General features: G+C 47.9%; 1 long non-coding RNA gene across 1 annotated transcript in view; it reads left to right on the top strand.

The window, feature by feature from the left end:
- LOC143779192 (uncharacterized) overlaps positions 1-15,929 on the top strand; it is a 35,526-nt gene continuing 19,597 nt past the window's right edge. The window contains exon 1 of the long non-coding RNA XR_013216497.1: positions 1-177. This is a non-coding gene — a long non-coding RNA (uncharacterized LOC143779192). The remainder of the gene's footprint in view (positions 178-15,929) is intronic.

The raw sequence follows: 15,929 nt of genomic DNA, 5'->3' as shown, positions 1-15,929 counted from the left end.
CGTAGTGCTCAGGGCCGAGAGGGAAACAAGTCTGTTAACCCTTCAGGTGCCAGAGCGAGCGAGAAGCCGAACAGTGCAGACAGGAGAGGCGCTCGGGCCGAGGAGACGTGCTGGGGACCTGTGGTTCTACAGGAGATGGGGCTGCATAACCGTAAGAAGGGTCCTCAGTGCGAAAGGGTAATACTTCTGCACTGTGACCGCCTTATCTAGAGTACCTGGGGGTGAATACTTCTGCACTGTGACCCCATCATCTACAGTACCTGAGGATGATTCTTTTGGCACAGTGATCCCATCATCTACAGACTATGCTACCAAGGTGGTTATTTTTTCTGTGCAGTGACCCTCATCAGCTACAGACTACGGTACCTGTGGAGTGATTACTTCTGCACAGTGACCCCCGTCATCTACAGTACCTGGGGGTGATCACTTCTGCACAGTGATCCCCATGATCTATAGTACCTGGGGGTGATTACTTCTGCACAGTGACCCCCGTCATCTACAGTACCTGGGGGTGATCACTTCTGCACAGTGATCCCCATGATCTATAGTACCTGGGGGTGATTACTTCTGCACAGTGACCCCCGTCATCTACAGTACCTGGGGGTGATCACTTCTGCACAGTGACCCCCGTCATCTACAGTACCTGGGGGTGATTACTTCTGCACAGTGATCCCCATGATCTATAGTACCTGTGGAGTGATTACTTCTGCACAGTGACCCCCTTCATCTACAGTACCTGGGGGTGATCACTTCTGCAGTGACCCCCGTCATCTACAGTACCTGGGGGTGATCACTTCTGCACAGTGACCCCGTCATCTACAGTAACTGGGGGTGATTACTTCTGCACAGTGATCCCCGTCATCTACAGAACCTGGGGGTGATTACTTCTGCACAGTGATCCCGTCATCTACAGTACCTGGGGGTGATTACTTCTGCAAAGTGATCCCCATGATCTATAGTACCTGTGGAGTGATTACTTCTGCACAGTGACCCCCGTCATCTACAGTACCTGGGGGTGATCACTTCTGCACAGTGACCCCGTCATCTACAGTAACTGGGGGTGATTACTTCTGCACAGTGATCCCGTCATCTACAGTACCTGGGGGTGATTACTTCTGCAAAGTGATCCCCATGATCTATAGTACCTGTGGAGTGATTACTTCTGCACAGTGATCCCCGTCATCTACAGTACCTGGGGGTGATTACTTCTGCACAGTGATTCCCATGATCTATAGTACCTGTGGAGTGATTACTTCTGCACAGTGACCCCCGTCATCTACAGTACCTAGGGGTGATTACTTCTGCAAAGTGATCCCCATGATCTATAGTACCTGTGGAGTGATTACTTCTGCACAGTGACCCCCGTCATATACAGTACCTGGGGTGATTGTTGTGAATTCCGTTCTGGAGCTCCCTCCTGTGGTTGCTAATGGTATTTTTGTGAGTTCTGCCCTTGGGCTCCCTCTGGTGGTTTTGAGTGGAACTGCTGCTCCTTTAGGTAGCTGTAGCAGCTGCCTTCACTGATTGCCTTGCCTGGGTTTGTTATTTAAACCTGCTCTGGGCTTTAGTTCATGCCAGCTGTCAATGTTCTTGGTTGGATTTGGTTCTCTCCTTGGATTTCTCATATGGCCTGTCCTTGTCAGCAAAAGATAAGTTCTTGCTAGTCCTTGTTTGTCCATTTGTTTTGGACTCTATTGCTCTGCAAATATTTCTCTTTTTGTCCAGCTTGTCACTATGTCATATTCAGGCTAACTGGAAGCTCTGGGAAGCAGATTTGCCCCTCCACACCGTGAGTCGGTGTGGAGTTCATTTTTGTAAACTCTGCGTGGATTTTGTAGTTTTTAATACTGACCGCACAGTATCCTTTTCTGTCTATCAAGTTTAGTATTGGCCTCCTTTGCTAAAATCTGATTTCATTTCTGTGTACGTCATTTCCCTCTCCACTCACAGTCAATATTTGTGGGGGGCTATCTTTCCTTTTGGGGTTTTCTCTGAGGCAAGATAGCTTTCTATTTCCTTCTTTAGGGGTAGTTAGTTCTTAGGCTGTGAAGAGGTGTCTAGGGAGAGTCAGGAACATCCCACGGCTATTACTAGTGTTGTTGTTAGGATTAGGGACTGCGGGCAGTAGAGATACCACCTTCTCAGAGCTCGTCCCATGTTGCGTTTTAGCCACCAGGTCTTATCAGTGTGGCCTCTTAACCACCAGGTCATAACAGGTGATTACTTCTGCACAGTGATCCCCATGATCTATAGTACCTGTGGAGTGATTACTTCTGCACAGTGACCCCCGTCATCTACAGTACCTGGGGGTGATTACTTCTGCACAGTGACCCCCATCATCTACAGTACCGGGGGGTGATTACTTCTGCACAGTGACCCCCGTCATCTACAGTACCTGGGGGTGATTACTTCTGCACAGTGATCCCCATGATCTATAGTACCTGTGGAGTGATTACTTCTGCACAGTGACCCCCGTCATCTACAGTACCTGGGGGTGATCACTTCTGCACAGTGACCCCCGTCATCTACAGTACCTGGGGGTGATTACTTCTGCACAGTGATCCCCATGATCTATAGTACCTGTGGAGTGATTACTTCTGCACAGTGACCCCCGTCATCTACAGTACCTGGGGGTGATTACTTCTGCACAGTGACCCCTGTCATCTACAGTACCTGGGGGTGATTACTTCTGCACAGTAATCTGTCATGATCTCAATGGCAAGAGATCATAGCATCAGCATATAAAGGAACTAGCTCTTGGAAGATGGGAACTGAGCTGACCATGAACTAAACCTAACGCACAACTAGCAGTGGCCGGGTAGCATGCCTACGTTGATTCTAGATGCCCAGCACCAGCCGGAGGACTAAATAATGCTAGCAGAGGAAAATATTAGTCCTAGCTCACCTCTAGAGAAATACCCCGAAAGGAGACAGAGGCCCCCCACATGTATTGGCGGTGAATTAAGATGAAATAACAAACGTAGTATGAAAATAGGTTTAGCAAATTTGAGGTCCACTTACTACATAGCAGAAGACAGAAAGGACACTTTCATGGTCAGCTGAAAACCCTATCAAAACACCATCCAGGAATTACTTTAAAACTCTGGCATTAACTCATAACACCAGAGTGGCAATTCCTGTTCACAAGAGCTTTCCAGACACAGTAACGAAACTACAGCTGTGAACTGGAACAAAAATGCAAAAACAAACATGGACAAGAGTCCAACTTATCTAGTAGTTGTCTAGGAGCAGGAACAAGCACAGAGAGGCTTCTGATAACATTGTTGACCGGCAAGCAACTAACAGAGCAGCAAGGTTATATAGCGACTCCCACATCTTGATGGGAACAGGTGAACAGAGAAGATGAAAACACCAGTTCAATTCCACCAGTAGCCACCGGGGGAGCCCAGAATCCAAATTCACAACAGTACCCCCCCCTCGAGGAGGGGGCACCGAACCCTCACCAGAACCACCAGGGCGATCAGGATGGGCCCTATGAAAGGCACGAACCAGATCAGAGGCATGAACATCAGATGCATTCACCCAAGAATTATCCTCCTGGCCGTATCCCTTCCACTTGACCAGATACTGGAGTCTCCGTCTGGAAACACGAGAGTCTAAGATTTTCTCCACAACGTACTCCAACTCACCCTCAACCAACACCGGAGCAGGAGGCTCAACGGAAGGCACAACCGGTACCTCATACCTGCGCAATAATGACCGATGAAAAACGTTATGAATAGAAAAGGATGCAGGGAGGTCCAAACGGAAGGAAACAGGGTTAAGAATCTCCAATATCTTATACGGGCCGATGAACCGAGGCTTAAACTTAGGAGAAGAGACCCTCATAGGGACAAAACGAGAAGACAACCACACCAAATCCCCAAGACAAAGCCGAGGACCAACACGACGGTGGCGGTTGGCAAAAAGCTGAGTCTTCTCCTGGGACAACCTCAAATTGTCCACCACCTGCCCCCAGATCTGATGCAATCTCTCCACCACAGCATCCACTCCAGGACAATCCGAAGATTCCACCTGACCAGAGGAAAAACGAGGATGAAACCCCGAATTACAGAAAAACGGGGACACCAAAGTGGCAATTCCTGTTCACAAGAGCTTTCCAGACACAGTAACGAAACTACAGCTGTGAACTGGAACAAAAATGCAAAAACAAACATGGACAAGAGTCCAACTTATCTAGTAGTTGTCTAGGAGCAGGAACAAGCACAGAGAGGCTTCTGATAACATTGTTGACCGGCAAGCAACTAACAGAGCAGCAAGGTTATATAGCGACTCCCACATCTTGATGGGAACAGGTGAACAGAGAAGATGAAAACACCAGTTCAATTCCACCAGTAGCCACCGGGGGAGCCCAGAATCCAAATTCACAACAGTACCCCCCCCTCAAGGAGGGGGCACCGAACCCTCACCAGAACCACCAGGGCGATCAGGATGGGCCCTATGAAAGGCACGAACCAGATCAGAGGCATGAACATCAGATGCATTCACCCAAGAATTATCCTCCTGGCCGTATCCCTTCCACTTGACCAGATACTGGAGTCTCCGTCTGGAAACACGAGAGTCTAAGATTTTCTCCACAACGTACTCCAACTCACCCTCAACCAACACCGGAGCAGGAGGCTCAACGGAAGGCACAACCGGTACCTCATACCTGCGCAATAATGACCGATGAAAAACGTTATGAATAGAAAAGGATGCAGGGAGGTCCAAACGGAAGGAAACAGGGTTAAGAATCTCCAATATCTTATACGGGCCGATGAACCGAGGCTTAAACTTAGGAGAAGAGACCCTCATAGGGACAAAACGAGAAGACAACCACACCAAATCCCCAACACAAAGCCGAGGACCAACACGACGGTGGCGGTTGGCAAAAAGCTGAGTCTTCTCCTGGGACAACCTCAAATTGTCCACCACCTGCCCCCAGATCTGATGCAATCTCTCCACCACAGCATCCACTCCAGGACAATCCGAAGATTCCACCTGACCAGAGGAAAAACGAGGATGAAACCCCGAATTACAGAAAAACGGGGACACCAAAGTGGCAATTCCTGTTCACAAGAGCTTTCCAGACACAGTAACGAAACTACAGCTGTGAACTGGAACAAAAATGCAAAAACAAACATGGACAAGAGTCCAACTTATCTAGTAGTTGTCTAGGAGCAGGAACAAGCACAGAGAGGCTTCTGATAACATTGTTGACCGGCAAGCAACTAACAGAGCAGCAAGGTTATATAGCGACTCCCACATCTTGATGGGAACAGGTGAACAGAGAAGATGAAAACACCAGTTCAATTCCACCAGTAGCCACCGGGGGAGCCCAGAATCCAAATTCACAACAGTACCCCCCCCTCAAGGAGGGGGCACCGAACCCTCACCAGAACCACCAGGGCGATCAGGATGGGCCCTATGAAAGGCACGAACCAGATCAGAGGCATGAACATCAGATGCATTCACCCAAGAATTATCCTCCTGGCCGTATCCCTTCCACTTGACCAGATACTGGAGTCTCCGTCTGGAAACACGAGAGTCTAAGATTTTCTCCACAACGTACTCCAACTCACCCTCAACCAACACCGGAGCAGGAGGCTCAACGGAAGGCACAACCGGTACCTCATACCTGCGCAATAATGACCGATGAAAAACGTTATGAATAGAAAAGGATGCAGGGAGGTCCAAACGGAAGGAAACAGGGTTAAGAATCTCCAATATCTTATACGGGCCGATGAACCGAGGCTTAAACTTAGGAGAAGAGACCCTCATAGGGACAAAACGAGAAGACAACCACACCAAATCCCCAACACAAAGCCGAGGACCAACACGACGGTGGCGGTTGGCAAAAAGCTGAGTCTTCTCCTGGGACAACCTCAAATTGTCCACCACCTGCCCCCAGATCTGATGCAATCTCTCCACCACAGCATCCACTCCAGGACAATCCGAAGATTCCACCTGACCAGAGGAAAATCGAGGATGAAACCCCGAATTACAGAAAAACGGGGACACCAAAGTGGCAGAGCTGGCCCGATTATTGAGAGCGAACTCTGCCAATGGCAAAAAAGCAACCCAATCATCCTGGTCAGCAGACACAAAACACCTCAGATATGTCTCCAGGGTCTGATTAGTCCGCTCGGTCTGGCCATTCGTCTGAGGATGGAAAGCGGACGAAAAAGATAAATCTATGCCCATCCTAGCACAGAATGCCCGCCAAAATCTAGACACGAATTGGGTCCCTCTGTCAGAAATGATATTCTCAGGAATACCATGCAAATGAACAACATTTTGAAAAAACAGAGGAACCAACTCGGAAGAAGAAGGCAACTTGGGCAGAGGAACCAAATGGACCATCTTAGAGAAACGGTCACACACCACCCAGATGACAGACATCTTCTGAGAAACAGGCAGATCTGAAATAAAATCCATCGAGATGTGCGTCCAAGGCCTCTTAGGAATAGGCAAGGGCAACAATAATCCACTAGCCCGAGAACAACAAGGCTTGGCCCGAGCACAAACGTCACAAGACTGCACAAAGCCTCGCACATCTCGTGACAGGGAAGGCCACCAGAAGGACCTTGCCACCAAATCCCTGGTACCAAAAATGCCAGGATGACCTGCCAACGCAGAAGAATGAACCTCAGAGATGACTCTACTGGTCCAATCATCAGGAACAAACAGTTTATCAGGTGGGCAACGATCCGGTCTATCCGCCTGAAACTCCTGCAAGGCCCGCCGCAGGTCTGGAGAAACGGCTGACAATACCACTCCATCCTTAAGGATACCTGTGGGCTCAGAGTTACCAGGTGAGTCAGGCTCAAAACTCCTAGAAAGGGCATCCGCCTTAACATTCTTAGAACCCGGTAGGTATGACACCACAAAATTAAACCGAGAGAAAAATAAAGACCAGCGCGCCTGTCTAGGATTCAGGCGCCTGGCGGTCTCAAGATAAATCAAATTTTTGTGGTCAGTCAATACCACCACCTGATGTCTGGCCCCCTCAAGCCAATAGCGCCACTCCTCAAAAGCCCACTTCATGGCCAAAAGTTCCCGATTCCCAACATCATAATTCCGCTCAGCGGGCGAAAATTTACGGGAAAAGAAGGCACAAGGCCTCATCACGGAGCAGTCAGAACTTTTCTGCGACAACACTGCCCCAGCTCCGATCTCAGAAGCGTCGACCTCAACCTGAAAAGGTAGAGCAACATCAGGCTGACGCAACACAGGGGCAGAGGAAAAACGGCGCTTAAGCTCCCGAAAGGCCTCCACAGCGTCAGGGGACCAATCAGCAACATCAGCACCCTTCTTAGTCAAATCGGTCAATGGCTTAGCAATATCCGAAAAACCAGCAATAAATCGACGATAAAAGTTAGCAAAGCCCAAAAATTTCTGAAGACTCTTAAGAGAAGAGGGCTGCGTCCAATCACAAATAGCTTGAACCTTGGCAGGATCCATTTCAATGGAAGAGGGAGAAAAAATATATCCCAAAAAGGAAATCCTCTGTACCCCAAAAACACACTTAGAACCCTTCACACACAAAGAATTAGACCGCAAAACCTGGAAAACCCTCCTGACTTGCTGGACATGAGAGTCCCAGTCATCCGAAAAAATCAGAATATCATCCAGATACACAATCATAAATTTATCCAAATAATCGCGAAAAATATCATGCATAAAGGACTGGAAAACTGACGGAGCATTTGAAAGACCAAAAGGCATCACTAAATACTCAAAGTGGCCCTCGGGCGTATTAAATGCGGTTTTCCACTCATCCCCCTGCCTGATTCGCACCAAATTATACGCCCCACGAAGGTCAATCTTAGAGAACCACTTGGCCCCCTTTATGCGAGCAAACAAATCAGTCAGCAACGGCAATGGGTATTGATATTTTACAGTGATTTTATTCAAAAGCCGATAATCGATACATGGTCTCAAAGAGCCGTCTTTTTTTGACACAAAGAAAAAACCGGCTCCTAAGGGAGATGACGATGGACGAATATGTCCCTTTTCCAAGGACTCTTTTATATATTCTCGCATAGCAGCATGTTCAGGCACAGACAGATTAAATAAACGACCCTTTGGGTATTTACTACCCGGGATTAAATCTATGGCACAATCGCACTCTCGGTGCGGAGGTAACGAACCAAGCTTGGATTCTTCAAAGACGTCACGATAGTCAGACAGGAACTCAGGAATTTCAGAGGGAATAGATGATGAAATGGAAACCACAGGTACATCCCCATGAGCCCCCTTACATCCCCAGCTCAACACAGACATAGCTCTCCAGTCGAGGACTGGGTTGTGAGATTGCAGCCAAGGCAATCCTAGCACCAAATCATCATGTAGATTATACAGCACCAGAAAGCGAATAATCTCCTGGTGATCCGGATTAATACGCATAGTTACTTGTGTCCAGTATTGTGGTTTATTATTAGCCAATGGGGTGGAGTCAATCCCCTTCAGAGGAATAAGAGTCTCCAAAGGCTCTAAATCATACCCACAGCATTTGGCAAAGGACCAATCCATAAGACTCAAAGCGGCGCCAGAGTCGACATAGGCGTCCGTGGTAATAGATGACAAAGAGCAAATCAGGGTCACAGATAGAATAAACTTAGACGGTAAGGTGCAAATGGAAACAGATTTATCAAGCTTTTTAGTGCGCTTAGAGCATGCTGATATAACATGAGTAGAATCACCACAATAGAAACACAACCCATTTTTCCGTCTAAAATTCTGCCGCTCGCTTCGGGACAGAATTCTATCACACTGCATACTCTCTGGCGACTTCTCAGTGGATACCGCCAGATGGTGCACTGGTTTGCGCTCCCGCAAACGCCTATCGATCTGAATAGCCATTGTCATGGACTCATTCAGACCCGCAGGCACAGGGAACCCCACCATAACATCCTTAATGGCATCAGAGAGACCCACTCTGAAAGTCGCCGCCAGGGCGCACTCATTCCACTGAGTAAGCACAGACCATTTACGGAATCTTTGGCAGTAAATTTCCGCTTCATCTTGCCCCTGAGATAGGGACATCAAAGTTTTTTCTGCCTGAAGCTCCAAATGAGGTTCGTCATAAAGCAACCCCAAGGCCAGAAAAAACGCATCCACATTGAGCAACGCAGGATCCCCTGGTGTCAATGAAAAAGCCCAGTCTTGAGGGTCGCCCCGGAGCAAGGAAATCACAATCCTGACCTGCTGTGCAGGGTCTCCGGCAGAGCGAGATTTCAGGGACAAAAATAATTTGCAATTATTTCGAAAATTCTGAAACCCAGATCTATTCCCCGAGAAAAATTCCGGCAAAGGAATTCTCGGCTCAGATACAGGTGCATGACAAACAAAATCTTGCAAATTTTGTACCTTCGTGGCGAGATAATTCAAACCTGCAGTTACACTCTGAAGATCCATTACAAACAGGTGGACACAGAACCATTCAAAGATTAGAAGGAGAGAAAAAAAAAAAAAAATTTCAGCAGACTACTTATTTCTCTCCTTTCTCAGCCAAGGATTTTAACCCTTTAGTGGGCCGGTCAAACTGTCATGATCTCAATGGCAAGAGATCATAGCATCAGCATATAAAGGAACTAGCTCTTGGAAGATGGGAACTGAGCTGACCATGAACTAAACCTAACGCACAACTAGCAGTGGCCGGGTAGCATGCCTACGTTGATTCTAGATGCCCAGCACCAGCCGGAGGACTAAATAATGCTAGCAGAGGAAAATATTAGTCCTAGCTCACCTCTAGAGAAATACCCCGAAAGGAGACAGAGGCCCCCCACATGTATTGGCGGTGAATTAAGATGAAATAACAAACGTAGTATGAAAATAGGTTTAGCAAATTTCAGGTCCACTTACTACATAGCAGAAGACAGAAAGGACACTTTCATGGTCAGCTGAAAACCCTATCAAAACACCATCCAGGAATTACTTTAAAACTCTGGCATTAACTCATAACACCAGAGTGGCAATTCCTGTTCACAAGAGCTTTCCAGACACAGTAACGAAACTACAGCTGTGAACTGGAACAAAAATGCAAAAACAAACATGGACAAGAGTCCAACTTATCTAGTAGTTGTCTAGGAGCAGGAACAAGCACAGAGAGGCTTCTGATAACATTGTTGACCGGCAAGCAACTAACAGAGCAGCAAGGTTATATAGCGACTCCCACATCTTGATGGGAACAGGTGAACAGAGAAGATGAAAACACCAGTTCAATTCCACCAGTAGCCACCGGGGGAGCCCAGAATCCAAATTCACAACAGTAATCCCCATGATCTATAGTACCTGTGGAGTGATTACTTCTGCACAGTGACCCCCGTCATCTACAGTACCTGGGGGTGATCACTTCTGCAGTGACCCCCGTCATCTATAGTACCTGGGGGTGATTACTTCTGCACAGTGATCCCCATGATCTATAGTACCTGTGGAGTGATTCCTTCTGCACAGTGACCCCCATGATCTATAGTACCTGTGGAGTGATTACTTCTGCACAGTGACCCCCGTCATCTACAGTACCTGGGGGTGATCACTTCTGCACAGTGACCCCTGTCATCTACAGTACCTGGGGGTGATTACTTCTGCACAGTGACCCCCGTCATCTCCAGTACCTGGGGGTGATCACTTCTGCACAGTGACCCCCGTCATCTATAGTACCACCTGGGGGTGATTACTTCTGCACAGTGATCCCCATGATCTATAGTACCTGTGGAGTGATTACTTCTGCACAGTGACCCCCGTCATCTACAGTACCTGGGGGTGATCACTTCTGCAGTGACCCCCGTCATCTATAGTACCTGGGGGTGATTACTTCTGCACAGTGATCCCCATGATCTATAGTACCTGTGGAGTGATTCCTTCTGCACAGTGACCCCCGTCATCTACAGTACCTGGGGGTGATCACTTCTGCACAGTGACCCCGTCATCTACAGTAACTGGGGGTGATTACTTCTGCACAGTGATCCCCGTCATCTACAGTACCTGGGGGTGATTACTTCTGCACAGTGATCCCGTCATCTACAGTACCTGGGGGTGATTACTTCTGCAAAGTGATCCCCATGATCTATAGTACCTGTGGAGTGATTACTTCTGCACAGTGATCCCCGTCATCTACAGTACCTGGGGGTGATTACTTCTGCACAGTGATTCCCATGATCTATAGTACCTGTGGAGTGATTACTTCTGCACAGTGACCCCCGTCATCTACAGTACCTAGGGGTGATTACTTCTGCAAAGTGATCCCCATGATCTATAGTACCTGTGGAGTGATTACTTCTGCACAGTGACCCCCGTCATATACAGTACCTGGGGTGATTGTTGTGAATTCCGTTCTGGAGCTCCCTCCTGTGGTTGCTAATGGTATTTTTGTGAGTTCTGCCCTTGGGCTCCCTCTGGTGGTTTTGAGTGGAACTGCTGCTCCTTTAGGTAGCTGTAGCAGCTGCCTTCACTGATTGCCTTGCCTGGGTTTGTTATTTAAACCTGCTCTGGGCTTTAGTTCATGCCAGCTGTCAATGTTCTTGGTTGGATTTGGTTCTCTCCTTGGATTTCTCATATGGCCTGTCCTTGTCAGCAAAAGATAAGTTCTTGCTAGTCCTTGTTTGTCCATTTGTTTTGGACTCTATTGCTCTGCAAATATTTCTCTTTTTGTCCAGCTTGTCACTATGTCATATTCAGGCTAACTGGAAGCTCTGGGAAGCAGATTTGCCCCTCCACACCGTGAGTCGGTGTGGAGTTCATTTTTGTAAACTCTGCGTGGATTTTGTAGTTTTTAATACTGACCGCACAGTATCCTTTTCTGTCTATCAAGTTTAGTATTGGCCTCCTTTGCTAAAATCTGATTTCATTTCTGTGTACGTCATTTCCCTCTCCACTCACAGTCAATATTTGTGGGGGGCTATCTTTCCTTTTGGGGTTTTCTCTGAGGCAAGATAGCTTTCTATTTCCTTCTTTAGGGGTAGTTAGTTCTTAGGCTGTGAAGAGGTGTCTAGGGAGAGTCAGGAACATCCCACGGCTATTACTAGTGTTGTTGTTAGGATTAGGGACTGCGGGCAGTAGAGATACCACCTTCTCAGAGCTCGTCCCATGTTGCGTTTTAGCCACCAGGTCTTATCAGTGTGGCCTCTTAACCACCAGGTCATAACAGGTGATTACTTCTGCACAGTGATCCCCATGATCTATAGTACCTGTGGAGTGATTACTTCTGCACAGTGACCCCCGTCATCTACAGTACCTGGGGGTGATTACTTCTGCACAGTGACCCCCATCATCTACAGTACCGGGGGGTGATTACTTCTGCACAGTGACCCCCGTCATCTACAGTACCTGGGGGTGATTACTTCTGCACAGTGATCCCCATGATCTATAGTACCTGTGGAGTGATTACTTCTGCACAGTGACCCCCGTCATCTACAGTACCTGGGGGTGATCACTTCTGCACAGTGACCCCCGTCATCTACAGTACCTGGGGGTGATTACTTCTGCACAGTGATCCCCATGATCTATAGTACCTGTGGAGTGATTACTTCTGCACAGTGACCCCCGTCATCTACAGTACCTGGGGGTGATTACTTCTGCACAGTGACCCCCGTCATCTACAGTACCTGGGGGTGATTACTTCTGCACAGTAATCCCCATGATCTATAGTACCTGTGGAGTGATTACTTCTGCACAGTGACCCCCGTCATCTACAGTACCTGGGGGTGATCACTTCTGCAGTGACCCCCGTCATCTATAGTACCTGGGGGTGATTACTTCTGCACAGTGATCCCCATGATCTATAGTACCTGTGGCGTGATTCCTTCTGCACAGTGACCCCCATGATCTATAGTACCTGTGGAGTGATTACTTCTGCACAGTGACCCCCGTCATCTACAGTACCTGGGGGTGATCACTTCTGCACAGTGACCCCTGTCATCTCCAGTACCTGGGGGTGATCACTTCTGCACAGTGACCCCCGTCATCTATAGTACCACCTGGGGGTGATTACTTCTGCACAGTGATCCCCATGATCTATAGTACCTGTGGAGTGATTACTTCTGCACAGTGACCCCCGTCATCTACAGTACCTGGGGGTGATCACTTCTGCAGTGACCCCCGTCATCTATAGTACCTGGGGGTGATTACTTCTGCACAGTGATCCCCATGATCTATAGTACCTGTGGAGTGATTCCTTCTGCACAGTGACCCCCGTCATCTACAGTACCTGGGGGTGATTTCTTCTGCAAAGTGATCCCCATGATCTATAGTACCTGTGGAGTGATTACTTCTGCACAGTGACCCCCGTCATCTACAGTACCTGGGGGTGATTACTTCTGCACAGTGACCCCCGTCATCTACAGTACCTGGGGGTGATTACTTCTGCACAGTAATCCCCATGATCTATAGTACCTGTGGAGTGATTACTTCTGCACAGTGACCCCCGTCATCTACAGTACCTGGGGGTGATCACTTCTGCAGTGACCCCCGTCATCTATAGTACCTGGGGGTGATTACTTCTGCACAGTGATCCCCATGATCTATAGTACCTGTGGAGTGATTCCTTCTGCACAGTGACCCCCGTAATCTACAGTACCTGGGGGTGATTACTTCTGCAAAGTGATCTCCATGATCTATAGTACCTGTGGAGTGATCACTTCTGCACAGTGACCCCGTCATCTACAGTACCTGGGGGTGATTACTTCTGCACAGTGATCCCCATGATCTATAGTACCTGTGGAGTGATTACTTAGGCAAGGTTCAAATTTGCGGTTCAGTCCCAAACGCATGATACCGCTGCATTTTTTTAGCGGCATCAGTTACACATGACGGGAAAAAACACTGCTTTTGCATGTGTTTGATTTTCCAGGAGAATTTCCTTGACACAAGCCACGCCAAATGAGCGTGTCTCATGGGATTTCTGTATATAGACCCTTGTACAGATGAAATCCTCACATTTTGCTCCTGTATCTTGTGCCAAGATGGATCTTCGCGTGGAGAGTTTCTATCGGAATCTGGATTTGGATGTGAACTTGTTTCTTTCCTTTGCATTTGCTTGTGAGCAAGAACGGAAAAGAAAACAACAGAGAAGACGGCGTCGGCGCTTATGGCAGCGCCCGATTCTTGAACTCGGACAGAGCTGTGGAGCCTACCACTCCTTATACAGTGAGCTCCGTGAAAACCCACAGAAATATTATGAGTAAACGAAGATGTCTCAAGACGGCTTCATGGATTTGCTGCTTCGTGTACAAGGAGCCATCAGCAGGCAAGACACCCAGCTTCATAGAGCGATTCCTGCTAAGGAACGTCTGCTGGTGACACTATGTTAGGGGTTGGCGGAACGCACCAAATATATATATATATATATATATATATATATATATATATATATATATATATATATATACTGTATATATATACTGTATATATATATATATATACTGTATATACAGTGGGGCAAAAAAGTATTCAACTCAATGCTGAGTAGACTACAAAGCTCTCTCCAGAATCGAGACACAAACTAGGGACCCGGGTCACTGACAATTTTGTCCGGCATACCGTGTAGGCGAAAGATATGTTTAATAAACAACGCTGCCAGCGCCCGTGCAGAAGGTAGCCGTGGAAGAGGCACCAAGTGCACCATTTTGGAAAAATGGTCGGTGATCACCCAAATAATGGTGCAGTTACGAGACTTGGGTAAGCCCACCACAAAATCCATCCTGAACATCTCCCAGGGCCTGTCCGCCACCGGCAGGGGGTAAAGCAACCCAGCTGGCCGTTGACGAGGAGACTTGTTTTTGGTGCTGGAGACACACGCCCGAACATAGTCTGCGACGTCACGGGCCATATGCGGCCACCAGTATATCCTCGCCAATAGCTCAGATGTCCTTTTGGACCCAAAATGTCCACCCACCCTGGACGAGTGAGCCCAAGAGAGAACCTCCGGACGCAAACTGGATGGTACAAAAGTCTTGCCTGGAGGCACAGAGTCTAGTGAAACCGGGGCCACAGTTCTCAGACTCTCGGTAGGCACAATAAGCCGAGGCTCCTCTTTATACAACGGAGCGAGAGAGAGCGTCGGCACGAATGTTCTTCTCCCCGGAAAGGAAATGGAGGGTGAAATGGAACCGGGAGAAGAACAAGGACCATCTGGCCTGGCGAAAATTTAACCGCTGGGCTGTCTGTAGGTAAACCAAATTCTTGTGGTCTGTGAATACTTGGAAAGGAAAGGGACCCCCTTGAAAAGATGTCTCCACTCCGAGAAAGCCAACTTCATTGCTAGCAACTCCCTGTCCCCAATGGAATAATTCCTCTCCGCTGGTGTGAAGGTCTTGGAAAAGAAAAAGCAAGGATGCTTCCAACCTTGAGCATCCTTTTGAAAGCGGACTGCTCCAGCACCAACAGAAGAGGCATACACCTCCATTATAAATCGTTTATCTACATCGGGTCAATGTAGGATGGGAGCACTAGCAAAATGGGACTTAATAGAAGTGAAGGCCTTGGAGACCTCCTCAGACCACAATTTGGGATTTGCTCCCTTCTTGGTGAGAGCTATCAAGGGAGCTACCAAAGTTGAGAAATGAGGAATGAACGGGCGATAATAGTTAATGAACCTCATAAAGCGCTGCTCCGCTTTAAGAGAATGGGGTTCTTGCCAGTCCATCACAGCCTGTAGTTTGGAAGGATCCATAGCCAATCCCTGGGCGGAGATGATATAGCCCAGGAAAGGTAAGGACTCCTGCTCAAACACACATTTCTCCAACTTGGCGTAGAGGGAATTAGCTCGTAAGAGGTCGAAGACTTTGCAAACATCTCTCCGGTGGAAGTTAATAACTGGAGAGTAGATGAGGATATCATCCAGATAGACTACGAGGTGGAAAGCATATCCCAGAAGATATCGTTTACAAAGTCTTGGAAAACGGCTGGGGCATTACAGAGCCCCAAGG

This window comes from Ranitomeya variabilis, chromosome 1 (assembly GCF_051348905.1).
Source record: "Ranitomeya variabilis isolate aRanVar5 chromosome 1, aRanVar5.hap1, whole genome shotgun sequence".
Classification (NCBI taxonomy): domain Eukaryota; kingdom Metazoa; phylum Chordata; class Amphibia; order Anura; family Dendrobatidae; genus Ranitomeya; species Ranitomeya variabilis.
Note: the sequence above shows the minus strand (reverse complement) of the source record. Positions and strands in the feature narration are given on the sequence as shown.